General features: G+C 45.2%; 1 pseudogene; it reads left to right on the top strand.

Moving 5' to 3' along the window:
- Positions 1 to 12,414, top strand: part of LOC146188567 (sodium-dependent glucose transporter 1A-like) — a 38,520-nt pseudogene that overhangs the window by 6,719 nt on the left and 19,387 nt on the right.

Consider the following 12,414-nt stretch of genomic DNA (forward strand, 5'->3'; position numbering starts at 1 on the left):
GAAAACTAAGCGATGCAGTTTCCGGAGGTGAAACTGCTCTTTGCGAACTTACAAAAAGTCCTCCTCATTGCCTGTATAATATGATTTCCGTTTTAACTGAAGGATTGCCAGTCGAAGCTTTGATTGACACAGGGGCTGCACTTTCAGTTATTCATGCTGATTTGTGCCACCGTTAGCGGAAAGTAACGGCACCATATGATGGACCTGAACTTCGTGGAGTAAATGGCGTCCCTCTGCAGCCTTCAGCAAAGTGTACAGTTCGAGTTGTTATAGAGGGCGTCCGCCACCATGTGCAGTTTGCTGTGCTTTCACCGTGTGCGCATTTGATGATTTTTGGATTGGATTTTTTGTCAACCACTTCAGCGTTAATTTCTTGTGGCGATCGTGTCATTCATATGACAGACAGTGATTTTTCATCTGACATTTCTGCACGGCATCATTCCCTCATTGCCGCAGCTGATACTGTATTGCCTCCACAGTGCGAAACACTTATTACCGTTGTTTCTGAACACATCAGTGACGGAGCTGTACTCATCGCACCATCTCATCGTCATCTTGCACGTGGAATCGCCTTCCCATCAAGTATTGTACGATTCCGCAGCAGCTCAGCGATAGTAGCTGCCACGAACACTTCCCGTGAATCCCTCGTGCTGACTAAAGGAACTTCCCTGCCATGCTAAGTGGATGCTCACCCTACATCCATGGTAGTGCTCACTGCCCCGCTACTTCCACAAAGTGATTCATCGCAAGTCTCTCTTTCCATGCTGTCGAAGACAATCAATCCGAACCTCATGCCGCACCAACGTCAAGAATTGCTCCAATTGCTTCAAGCCCATCAAGCCATTTTTGATGCCACTTCCCCACCACTGGGACGGACTAGTGTTGCACATCACCGCATCCTTACCGAAGGTAACTCAATTGTACGCCACCGACCTTATCGGGTTTCTCTCTCGGAACGAAAAGTAATTGAAGAAAATGTCAATGACATGCTCCGTCGCGATATTATTCCTCCATCAACAAGCCCATGGTCCTCCCCAGTAGTATTGGTTAAAAAAAGGACGGATCGGTACGATTTTGTGTTGATTATCGCGCACTCAACAAAATTACCCGCAAAGACGTCTACCCGATGCCGCGTATTGATAACGCCCTCGACTCTCTCCAAGGCGCCGAATATTTCTCGACCTTGGACCTCCGCTCAGGCTATTGGCAAATACCTATGCACGAGGACAACAAAGAAAAAACCGCTTTCGCAACTCCCGACGGACTTTACGAGTTTAACGTTATGCCCTTCGGTCTTTGTAACGCACCCGCAACATTTTAAAGAGTGATCGATATTGTACTTCGTGGCCTAAAATGGAGAACCTATTTATGTTACCTGGATGACATTGTTATCTTTTCGTCAACGTTTACCGACCATCTCACGCGCCTGAATGAAGTCCTCACTTGTCTTGCTTCAGCGGGCCTTCAGCTCAACACCAAGAAGTGGCACTTTGCAGAGAAGGAAATTAAAATATTGGGACATCTGGTTAGCCATGAAGGCATTCGCCCAGACCCTGAAAAAATAATCGCGGTGTTGAAGCTTCCTCGTCCGCAACGGACTACAGATTAGCGCAGTTTCCTCGGCCTGGCGTCCTATTTCCGGCGATTTATAAGACATTTTGCAACTATTGCTGCACCACTTCATGAACTACTTAAAGCGCGGAGCTCTTTCATGTGGACTGAACAGTGCAACACTGCTTTTAACGACCTAAAGCACGCCCTCACATTAGATCCAGTTGTTGGCCACTTCAGCGACAGCGCTCCTACCATCCTGCACACTGACGCCAGTGGTCACGGTCTTGGCGCTGTACTTCTGCAGCGCAATGCAACTTCGCGTGAGAAAGTGATTGCCTTCGCCAGTAGGACCATGACTCCAGCTGAGAAAAACTACACCATTACCGAGCAGGAATGTCTCGCCGTCGTCTGGGCTGTTCAAAAGTTTCGCCCTTAACTATATGGGCGGCATTTCACAGTTGTGACCGATCACCATGCTCTTTGCTGGTTATCTTCACTGAAACATTTGACAGGCAGACTTGGCCGTTAGATTCTACGCCTGCAAGAATACCATTTCGACGTCGTTTATAAATCGGGTCGCCAACACCAAGACGCCGACGCTCTTTCTCGCTGCCCGGTTTCGGAATCAGCCTGCTGTTTTTCTTCACAATGCATTTCCACCTCTGACCACAGCCTATCATCGCTTCCACCGACGCATATCACTGCACTTTCTTTTGACGGCTCTGAGAACAAACACGATCTCCGCTCACAGCAATTAGCTGATACCGCCGACCCATCATCGACCGCCTTATCGACGCTTCGAGCCCACCCAACGCTAGGCTTCGCCGACAGCTTCGTAATTTGATGGCATACTACGCCGCTACGTGTATTATCCTGATGGAACTCGCTGGCTCCCAGTCGTACCACATGTGCTTCGCCCACGTATACTAGCGGCTTTCCACGATGACGCTACTGCAGGTCACCTTGGTTTTGACAAAACATACGACCGCGTGAAAAGACGATTCTTTTGGCCTGGCCTGTCTACCACCGTTGCTAAATACGTTGCTTCCTGCCAACTGTTCCAACGTCGCAAGCGGCCGACTTATTCCCCCGCTGGTCTTCTACAGCCCCTTCCCTGTCCCGCCACACCATTCGACGTAGTCGGCATCGACTTATATGGTCCCCTACCTCTCTCCAATGGGGTAACCATTGGATTATAACAGCTGTCGACCACCTTACACGCATGCTGAGACGGCCCCTGTACCGACTGGTTCCGCTGAAGAGGTAGCTAATTTCTTTTTGCGGTCAATTGTATTGCGTGATGGCGCTCCTCGGGTGCTTCTAAGTGACCGCGGGACGGCCTTCTTATCGACAGTCGTATCCGAAGTTCTTCGTGCTTCATCCACCCTCCATAAGACAACCTCAAGCTACCATCCCCAGACTAACGGTCTGACTGAGCGATTTCATCGCACCCTATCGGATGTGATATCCATGTACATCACACCGGATCATCGAAATTGGGATACTGTTCTACCATTCGTCACATTCGCCTATAATATTGCACAGCGGACTACCGGTTACTCCCCATTTTTCCTCGTTTTCGGCCGTCCTCCCACTACATTCCTCGACACTTCCTTCTTCTCTACGCCCGACTACTCCTCATCATTACCAGCCCAGTTCTTATCCCGTGTGGCCAGATGCCGTCATCTTGCCCGCCTCAACACAGAAGCGTGCCAGCAAGACCGCAAGAGTCGCTACGATTCGAAGCATCGAGTGGTCCGTTTTCGTCCTGGTGACGAAGTACTGCTCTATACACCACTGCGCACCCCTGGCATTAGTGATAAATTTCAGCACCGCTATCTTGGTCCCTACAAGGTCACCAACCAAACTTCCCCAGTAAACTACCAAGTCACATCTGTTGATCCCCCAGCTGATCGACGCCACCGTGAAACTGAAATTGTTCATGTATCTCGCTTGAAGCCGTTTGTGCGCCGCGGTACATCGGTTGGTTAGGAGCGGCCAGGCTGACCGCTTCCGACCCCCCCGGGCAGATTGTGGGAGCCTTCCGTGGATGATCTTTAATTTGTTCATTCCACGATCTTCCTCTTTCACTTGTACATACTATCATCATCGTCCCGTGGCGCCGGCTCCGGCACGCGCCTGGGTTCTTGTCATCGGATTAAAACGCTAGACACGGCATACCTTGCCTGGCCTCACGACCTTGCCGTCTGGACCTGGCCTTCTTTCAATACATGAAAATTCACTATATACATTCCGAAAAAAAAATTAAATATGCATCACAATCTACGAAACTCACAAACAGCGATATCTGCTAGATTACGTGACAGTGTACACAACCTTTCTCATCGAAGAGGCGCCGTCGTCGCCACCCAAACGTGTCGAATAAAATGCTCGTGCGAATTAGCGCAACAATTCTGAAGTAACCGTTCTTTTTGCAGCGGTTGGGTGGATGTAATAACATTTCGCTATCACTTAGCATACATCTCCTAGTTACTTTAGAGGCTACTTTGTGATAGAGATAGGCACTGACAAGATATGTACAGTATGGCCCACTGTTAAAGAGAACATTAGATCGCGTAGCCTGAACGCTTTGCTCAACGCTGCCGCCGACCACTGGTTAGAACAGACGGCATCAAGCGCATGGTTGGGAAGAGATGTCGGCCGGGCTTACTAAGCATGCACCTATGTACGATTGTTTGTAGCTGGCTTTCTCGTGAGTGTTTTGTAAAGCACGGCAGCAACGAGGCCTCATGTTGCTTTTAACAGTTGACTGTACTGTACATGTAGTTGCATTGTTTTGTTTTAAGTTCTTGTGCCCACCGAGAAGTGAGGCTCTTTTCCTTTCCGCAAAACCCAAAACTACTGCAAAACTTTGTTGTGTTCAATCAATGACGACCTATCAAGCAGAACCAAGCCAAGCCATGTCAAACAGTGTTTTCGCGCGTTTTAATAGTTTTAGGCGGTGGAAAACTCTTGCTAGTTTTGCCGAATAGTGTGTACAGCTCGTTCCGTCGAAGGACCCCGTTGCTGTCAGCTGGTATGGGGCCGACAGTCGCCAAGCGTCTCCAAAAACCTCGCACACTGTCCCATCAACTCTTAAACGGTGACAAAGCGTTACCCAGTTATTTTTCTGCTTTTTTTTGCAATCATTTACTTTCAAGAGTACATTGCTATTTCATATTAATCAACATAAAAGAACAATGTATACTTTCCTTAACTTTAGGGACTGAAGTTTGTCTTTGTTTGTTGATAGACACGGAAAACTATATACTTTTGAAGGCCCAGCATACGGTTGCCTCACAGCGCGCTCAAGACGGAAACTATAGAGAGCGCTTCACAACCTCCCAAAGGTTAGGATGTGCTACACTCCAAAGAGCAACTATATGCGCGCATGACACACGAATTATAACTCTTTGTAAAAATATTGTATCCGTGTATAGCAGTTTCGAAATTTTCCTTAGATAGCTCGATTAAGAGCCTGAGATTCGATTTTTCAAGCTCACTAATGACACGGCTTGCACGAAGCTCGTTCCTTTGGCAGCAGTCTCCCTCCCATCGATTCGTGTTTTCTGCTGGAGAGTACAATGCCAAAGTTGTCAGGTGGCGGCTCTGAATGGCTACTGCAACAATTGGAAAACGAGTAATTCCCCGTCTTTTTTTACATCTTTCTGCATACGCAAGACATTTCCTTCATTCAAATCGAGTTTCCCACGAACGTGGGGGCCAAAGAATGCACGAGCTTTATAAATTCACGGGCTTGCATGCTATGTGCAAGGTTTAACGCCACCTGCTGCGGTTGCCTTCTTGAGGGAAAAGCTTCTTCCTTTTAACTCGAGGTACATGGCATAATTAAAAAGCCGAAACAAAAATATTACGTTCGGTAATAGATCAAATTACATTAAAGTGAAAACAAATGTAAGCCATTTGCGAACATGGGCGAGAAAAATCGGATCACACCAAACGGACGCACTGAGTGCCATGAAGGTTATTTATAGGCTTTACTGTGAATCAGTGAATTCTTTTCAGATCAACTGTTTCACTTGGCCTGGACACACTCACGTTGAACTCTATTGTCTATGCTTTGGCTACGCAGGGCTTGGTGATTGTCTTGACCGGTGTTGCTTTGCTGGACCTCGGAGAGATCTACAACACCAGCTTAGCAGCAGTTTCACAGCTCATCACAACTCGCTGCGTCGGTGGCCTGGTTGGCTGCCTTATCGGTGGGTACAAACACCTGTTCAGCTGCAGTGCTCATTGTGCCATTCAAACACGCAAGCACAGCACATCCCCATGCTCTACGGCGACGTCAACGCACTTGACGCTAATTTAAGGGGACGGTCGCACGGTTCACGCATCAAATTCCTGATATATTATTTCACCCAAACGGTTTTGCATGTACGGCACGGGTTTTTTTTTTTTTTTTCATTCCGCATGGGCATTCTACACTCATTATTCATCGGCATCGACTACGGGTCTTCTTGTGCAACATGTGGCCGTAAAGACGCAGTGTAGAAGGTCTGCGTAAATGCCTTGTTTTTAAGTCCGAATGAATAGTACCGATCTGTACACTAGACAGCCCGCTTGTCGTTCTCCAAAGCGGAAGCCCTGAAGGCATACAACGAGCACTTTCAACTCCCGAGCGTTTCGTGTTTGTGCGACAGAGTGACTTTTGGCAAAAAGCGTCAGTCTTAATTGATGTCCATTTTATGCCCCTTTCATCAATCTCAGCTCTCTCCTTTTACGCCCTTTCTTCTCTCTTCCCTCCTGTAAGTCAAACAAGGTATGAACGTCGAAATCGAACACCCGTACGTGTTCTTGTACACTTGTACACAATTTTTGCCGCAACCTGATGAACGTATAAAGTAGGCAAAAGAAAATTTTCAATATACAAAGTAAATCACACATAAACTCGACGTTCATCCTGTCACGGTCCTAAGAAGGGGTGCTCTCTATCGTTACTGTTTATATCATTCGCTATTGTATTTGCTAAATTTAACAATACATTGCTTCATGACGAAAACATGGGCGCGAGCGGATGTAGACACAGAAAAGACAGCAAGACGAGCTTCACGCATTGCTTCGTAAATTTTAAATTATAGATTATTGGAGAAATACGGGAGAGCCCTTTTGTGCTGTTGTGAGCACAGTTAGGCTGATGATGACAGAATTCTGAAGGCGTTCCTTTCAATGACGCCTTCTCGTGCTTGATGCACATGTGGTCTGGGTTTGAGATTGCCAAAAGGCATGAATATAAAGCTCGAATAATAATAATAATAATAATAATAATAATAATAATAATAATAATAATAATAATAATAATAATAATACAGTTGAAAATTGATGTAGTTGGAAAGCTTGCACGTGCAGCTGGCACCTGCTTTCGGAACAAAGGCGGAATTCTTTGAAGCCGGCGGGAAGCTTCACATGGCACCAGTGGGCGCATGCGGCCCACGGGTCGCGTGTTAGAGAGCCCTGACCAAAATAAACATGGGAACATGGAATATTGGCTAAACGCATTTATTATTAAAACTGATAGGGACAAGTACTCGCCAGAAATTAGACAGCCACGGGGCGTGCGGCCTGAACATTTGTGGCTGCCATACGTAGTAGCCGCTGGGCTTCTTAATTGCTCAGAAAAAGTAGAAACTATAAAGCTTGCGTTGAGCACTCGTGCAGCTTGTGGCAAACTGATTTTCATTTATGCACTATAACATCATGCAGAACGCACAACTCACAAAAAAGGTGGCACCATAATGTGTCAAGCCCACATTATGCGAGGCGAATGCTTATTGCTAGGCAAATGTTTGTTGCATGGCAATTGGGGGATATTATGAGGCAGAGTTAGGCACATGTTGACGGCATTAGCCTAAGACTCCGGTGAGTGACAAAAAGTTATTTTAAGCTTTTTTTACGCGCTTGCATAATATAGCCAATATGTCATATAATTCAACTGGCTCCGTTTCTGAAAATAATTCGAGACTACTGTAGAGTATCATAACATACTTTATATAAACTTTCTGATATAAACGGATGCATGGCACGATTTTGCACCTGAAGTTTATCCTCGTGCTCACAAGTAATTAGGACATGCAAGAAAAATCTGTATTTTGCGTATTTAGATATACTGACTTAACCTTGCAATATTTTAAAATATTTTATTGTTGTTTGATAGAAATTGTCTATGCATCCAATTCACAGCAGACGTTTGGCTCTGACGTTCATCCTCTGCTAACAATAAAAAAAATAAACTGCCATGCAATAGTGCGAGTTTTTGTATTTAAGCAGAAAAAAATTAATAGCCTGCCCAGGAATCTCTGACGACATATTGTTTGTTTTAACAAAGTAGTACATTGTGCGCAAAAATTACGTTCAAAAACTCTTTTCCATAAAATGCCCAAAACCTGTGGCTATGAATCTGTCTGGTCGAGGAAGCTCACGCTATCTGTCAAAAGCATACATCCCGGGGACCAATCAGTGGTCGGTCATGTCACGTGATCTTTTGACGTCATCAATTTTTGTACTAATTAGGAAATTTCAACCGAGCTGGCGGATACTCTGGCAATGGTAGTTGTAGGTAGCATGGCCAAACGCTGTTTGATCGGCGAGGTGTGGGACGTCACAATACCTTGTCACATGACCGAGCCGGCAGGTGCTTCAGCGGTGGGTTAAGCAGGGTTATGATCTCATCCACAGCGTCGCAACCACGGAAAACAGCATTACTAAGTGCCTCTAACCTAACATAAGCACTATGGTGGCAGATAAATGGAGGCTATACGTTAGCGGACTGTTGCACACCAACACTACGCCACTGAGGAGCGTTTGTCCATGCTATAGACAATATGCCTTATTCAACCACTTCGTACCGTACAATAGAGCAGCGACGGGCTTCATTGCGATGACACATACTTGAAACTGAGACAACCAACTAGCTAAACCAAGCAACGCTCCTCACTGGTGCAGTTACATTCTCTACTGTTTCGCACAGCTAATTGCACTTCAGACCGTTACTTAGCAACAATCTATAGTGTCCATACGTCAGTGTCTCACATCAACTCTTACGGACACTCACGCTGCCGTTGTTTTCTTAATCATGATGCACATAATATTAGTAGTGGTTGTATCCAGCCACCGCATGTCACCAGATGTGTTATTTGATGATATCTGTTGGTTCATGAATGAAGTTGTTTGGTTTATTTTGCGCACATACCTAATTGCAGGGGGCAGGCTATACGACACATACAACACCCAGGTCGTATCAATTCTGTCCATGGTTCTGGCCGGCTTCTGAGCATTGATGATCCCGCTCAGTGGAAGCTTAATCCTGGCACATGTCATGATGTTCTTCTTGGGACTCAGCCTGGGCGCCTTCGGCACGGGTGAGTCTCAAGACCGTCTTCGTGTAGAAGCATCATTTCGGGCCAAGGGAGCAAAGAGGATAAAAGGGCACTCTAGATAAAGAACCGAAATGATATAAAGGCAGCATTAAATATGAAATGCTTTCAACTCCAGTTAGCGCTCCGTCATTGATTTTGTCTTCAGAACTGTGAGGCAACCCCACGCCAGAGCCGAAGAACACGAAGGTCAACTTAAAGGGAGCACGACGTCGAATCGAAACCAACAATTCCAGCTCAAATGGCGAGAATCGGGACCAGTTGGGGATTCACAGTAGTTCACCGCACTAACATCTAGAACGACCAGTAACACAACACAATACGCGAACATACAACTGGTTTTTAATGGAAGAAACGAAAGGCATTTTATACACAGAAATGTGATCGTCATGAGTGCAACGTAAAGACACGAGGGAACCTGTAAAAATCAATTATCATAGGCATCAAAGGCATACTACTTGGCACACTCATCGCGATACGCCGCAAACCGACTCAGCCTATGGGAGATGCCGTAGTGGAGGACTCCGGAAATTTAGACCACCTGGGGATCTTTAAAGTTAACTGATATCACAAAGCACGCTGGCGCCTTGCTTTTCGCCTCCACCGAAAAGTGACTGCTAAGGCCGGGATTCGATCCCGCATCTTTGGGAAAAGTAGTCGAGTGCCTTAACCACTGCGCCTAAGTGGGTCAACTTCTTCAGACAACACATCGATACACATTTCGGACCTCCGGATTTGATTTCAAACTTTTCTGCAATTTCTCTTTCTATTTTATTGTTAGAATGCGAGATTATTTTGGCTCTTTCTAACTGAGGCTGGAATTTTCAGGGCTGACAATGCGTCGCCAGCTTTCCTGGCGGCGTAATGGAGTTACAATTGTTGGCGTGCTCACTCAGCCTTTTGTTTATGCAACGGCCCGTTCGGCCAACATACTTCATTCTGCATGAAAAGGGAATGAAATTGACCACGCCGGTTCCGTATTCGCGTGTTTTATCTCAGGGTTGATCGGGCAGCGTGGTTTAGGTGTCTTATCAAGTGCATTTACTATCATGCACAACCCCGACAATTTTTTTCTAGCAGCGCACTGTGATCTGCATCGGCATCTGTTTGGCCCCAATTCGATATGACCTTTACATGGTGGCAAAAGTAAATAGGGCATTGAAACACTAGCTCGAAACCCTCGGAGGCCTCGCATGTTTTCGTTATGTCGACGATTCTTTTGTTGTGTTTTCCCGGGGATGCACACAGTAATATCAACCCCAGCTCGCTTACCAATTTGTTTAAAACGGCGTTCAAGAGAGAGAAGTTCACGTTTGAACTGCCCGTACAATCGGTAATAAGGTTCTTGGATCTCGAAATTTATGAAGGCGTGGAGCACAAGTTTTGGCTGTACAATACAAATGGGGAGATGGCAATTTTAAGATATGATTCCGGACATTTAAATTTAATTAAACAGTCCATCAGCTACTCATGTGGGATTCAGAGCAACAAAGAGTTATTCGTACATAAGATAGAGCAAGGACTTAGCCAACAGGATGCAAGGTTGAAGGACTGCGGGCACCCTGATATCCTCATGGCCTCGATTTTGGACAAAATTCTAAAAACATTTACTGCAAAAAATAAGAAGAAAGACGCTGAGGGTTTCAAGAAGACCACGCGTCCGGTTATCATCCCTTATTTATTTATTTATTTATTTATTTATTTATTTATTTATTTATTTATTTATTTATTTATTTATTTATTTATTTATTTATTTATTTATTTATTTATTTATTTATTTATTTATTTATTTATTTATTTATTTATTTATTTATTTATTTGTTTATTTGTACCCTCAGGGCTCACAAGAAGCGTTATAGAGGGGAGGGGCTTTTGCACATCATTATATAAATGAAATACAAACAAGATGAAGAACATAATTGCATCGGCAAAATAGAGACAAATGAGTAATATGGCAACTGAACAAAATAGATAAACAAAAACAGATAGCTTACAGTATGCGAAAGAAAAGGAAGTAAGGAACAAAACCTAACAAAAAAAAAGAAAGTTTTCATATAAGAATAAACTCACTTTCTGAAATAACTCACTTTCTATCGCTATTGCACGGTCTCCGAAAGATTGCAGGCAGGCCCGATGTCCTTGTATTCACGGCGCCCAAAAAATCATCGGGGTTGTGTACAAAACTATACACACATGATAAGACTTCCAAACCCCGTTGCACCATAAACCATCAGATAAAACACATAGAATGCGATACCGGCGTGGTCTATTCCATGCTCCTCTCATGCGGAATGAAGTATATTGGCCAAGCGGGTCGTTGCATAAACAAAAGGCTAATTGAGCACACCAACAACTCTATCACGCACCCAGGAAAGCTGGCAACGCATTTTCAGCACTACATATACAGCCTCAGTTCTATAGAACCGCAATAATCTCGCATTTCACAACAAAACAGAAAGAGAAGTTGCAGAAGCGTTTGAAATCAAATCCGCCGATGCCGACATGGGTGTCAGCAAGACATCGCCGTTGTTGTCTGAGGAAGAAGTGGACCTGCTTAGGCTATCGCGCTATCGCGATGACTGTGCCCAGAAGTATGCTTTCGATGCCTATGATGATTGATTTCTGCAGGTTTCTTTCGTTTCTTTATGTTGCACTGATGACAATCACCTTTCTGTGTATAAAAAACTTCCATTTCTTACATTAAAAACCAGTTGTAAGTTCACGCTCTGTGTTTTTGTTTCTTGTCATTATAGGTGTTAGCGCGGTGAACCACTAAGAACATCTCCAGGTAACCCCTGGGGCCTGCATACTGCATGAGAAGAGCAGGACACCGTCTCCGCCGGTCCTTATGTAGTGTGTGGAGGGACGTAAACATTATATGTTAAGTGTTGTCCAGTGCAGGTGTGTGCTGTTCGCTTCCCTCGAGAAGACAGGCTTCCCTCACAATACACTTTAGGACACTGTCTAGTCGCGTGGATACACGAAATATGGCGGCACCAGGTGGGCCATGTACTATTAGTAGGGAATATGTGCAAGCGGTGAAGATGAGTCAGATCTTAGTACATGCCTAATGTTAGTGCTTGATAACATCTACGTGCCGCCACGGTGTTGAAATTAATGTCCGAATATGCAAGGCTAACCTCAACTGTAGCATGTAATAACCTAAACCAACACGCTACACGGTTGTTAGAACAGCGCATGCGTCAAGTTGATTCTTATTTCACGGTACGGAAGCCAGAGCTCGTTAAGCTCTGACTAGGTATAAGCTCTACCATGCAGCCCGAGTGGTGCGCGCGCGTTCCTGGCGGCACTTGAAGTAGCGCATGTTGTCGTTACAACATGCACGCGCAGACCAAAACTATACACCAAAGGGCCATGAAGGCATACATCAGCATCCCAAGAATTTGTTCACCCTGTCAATGCTCGACGGTATGATAGGCCAATAATAAACCACTTTCACGCTTACATA

The sequence above is a fragment of the Amblyomma maculatum genome, chromosome 5, assembly GCF_055883805.1.
Source record: "Amblyomma maculatum isolate TAMU_Amacu chromosome 5, ASM5588380v1, whole genome shotgun sequence".
Taxonomy (NCBI): Eukaryota; Metazoa; Arthropoda; class Arachnida; order Ixodida; family Ixodidae; genus Amblyomma; species Amblyomma maculatum.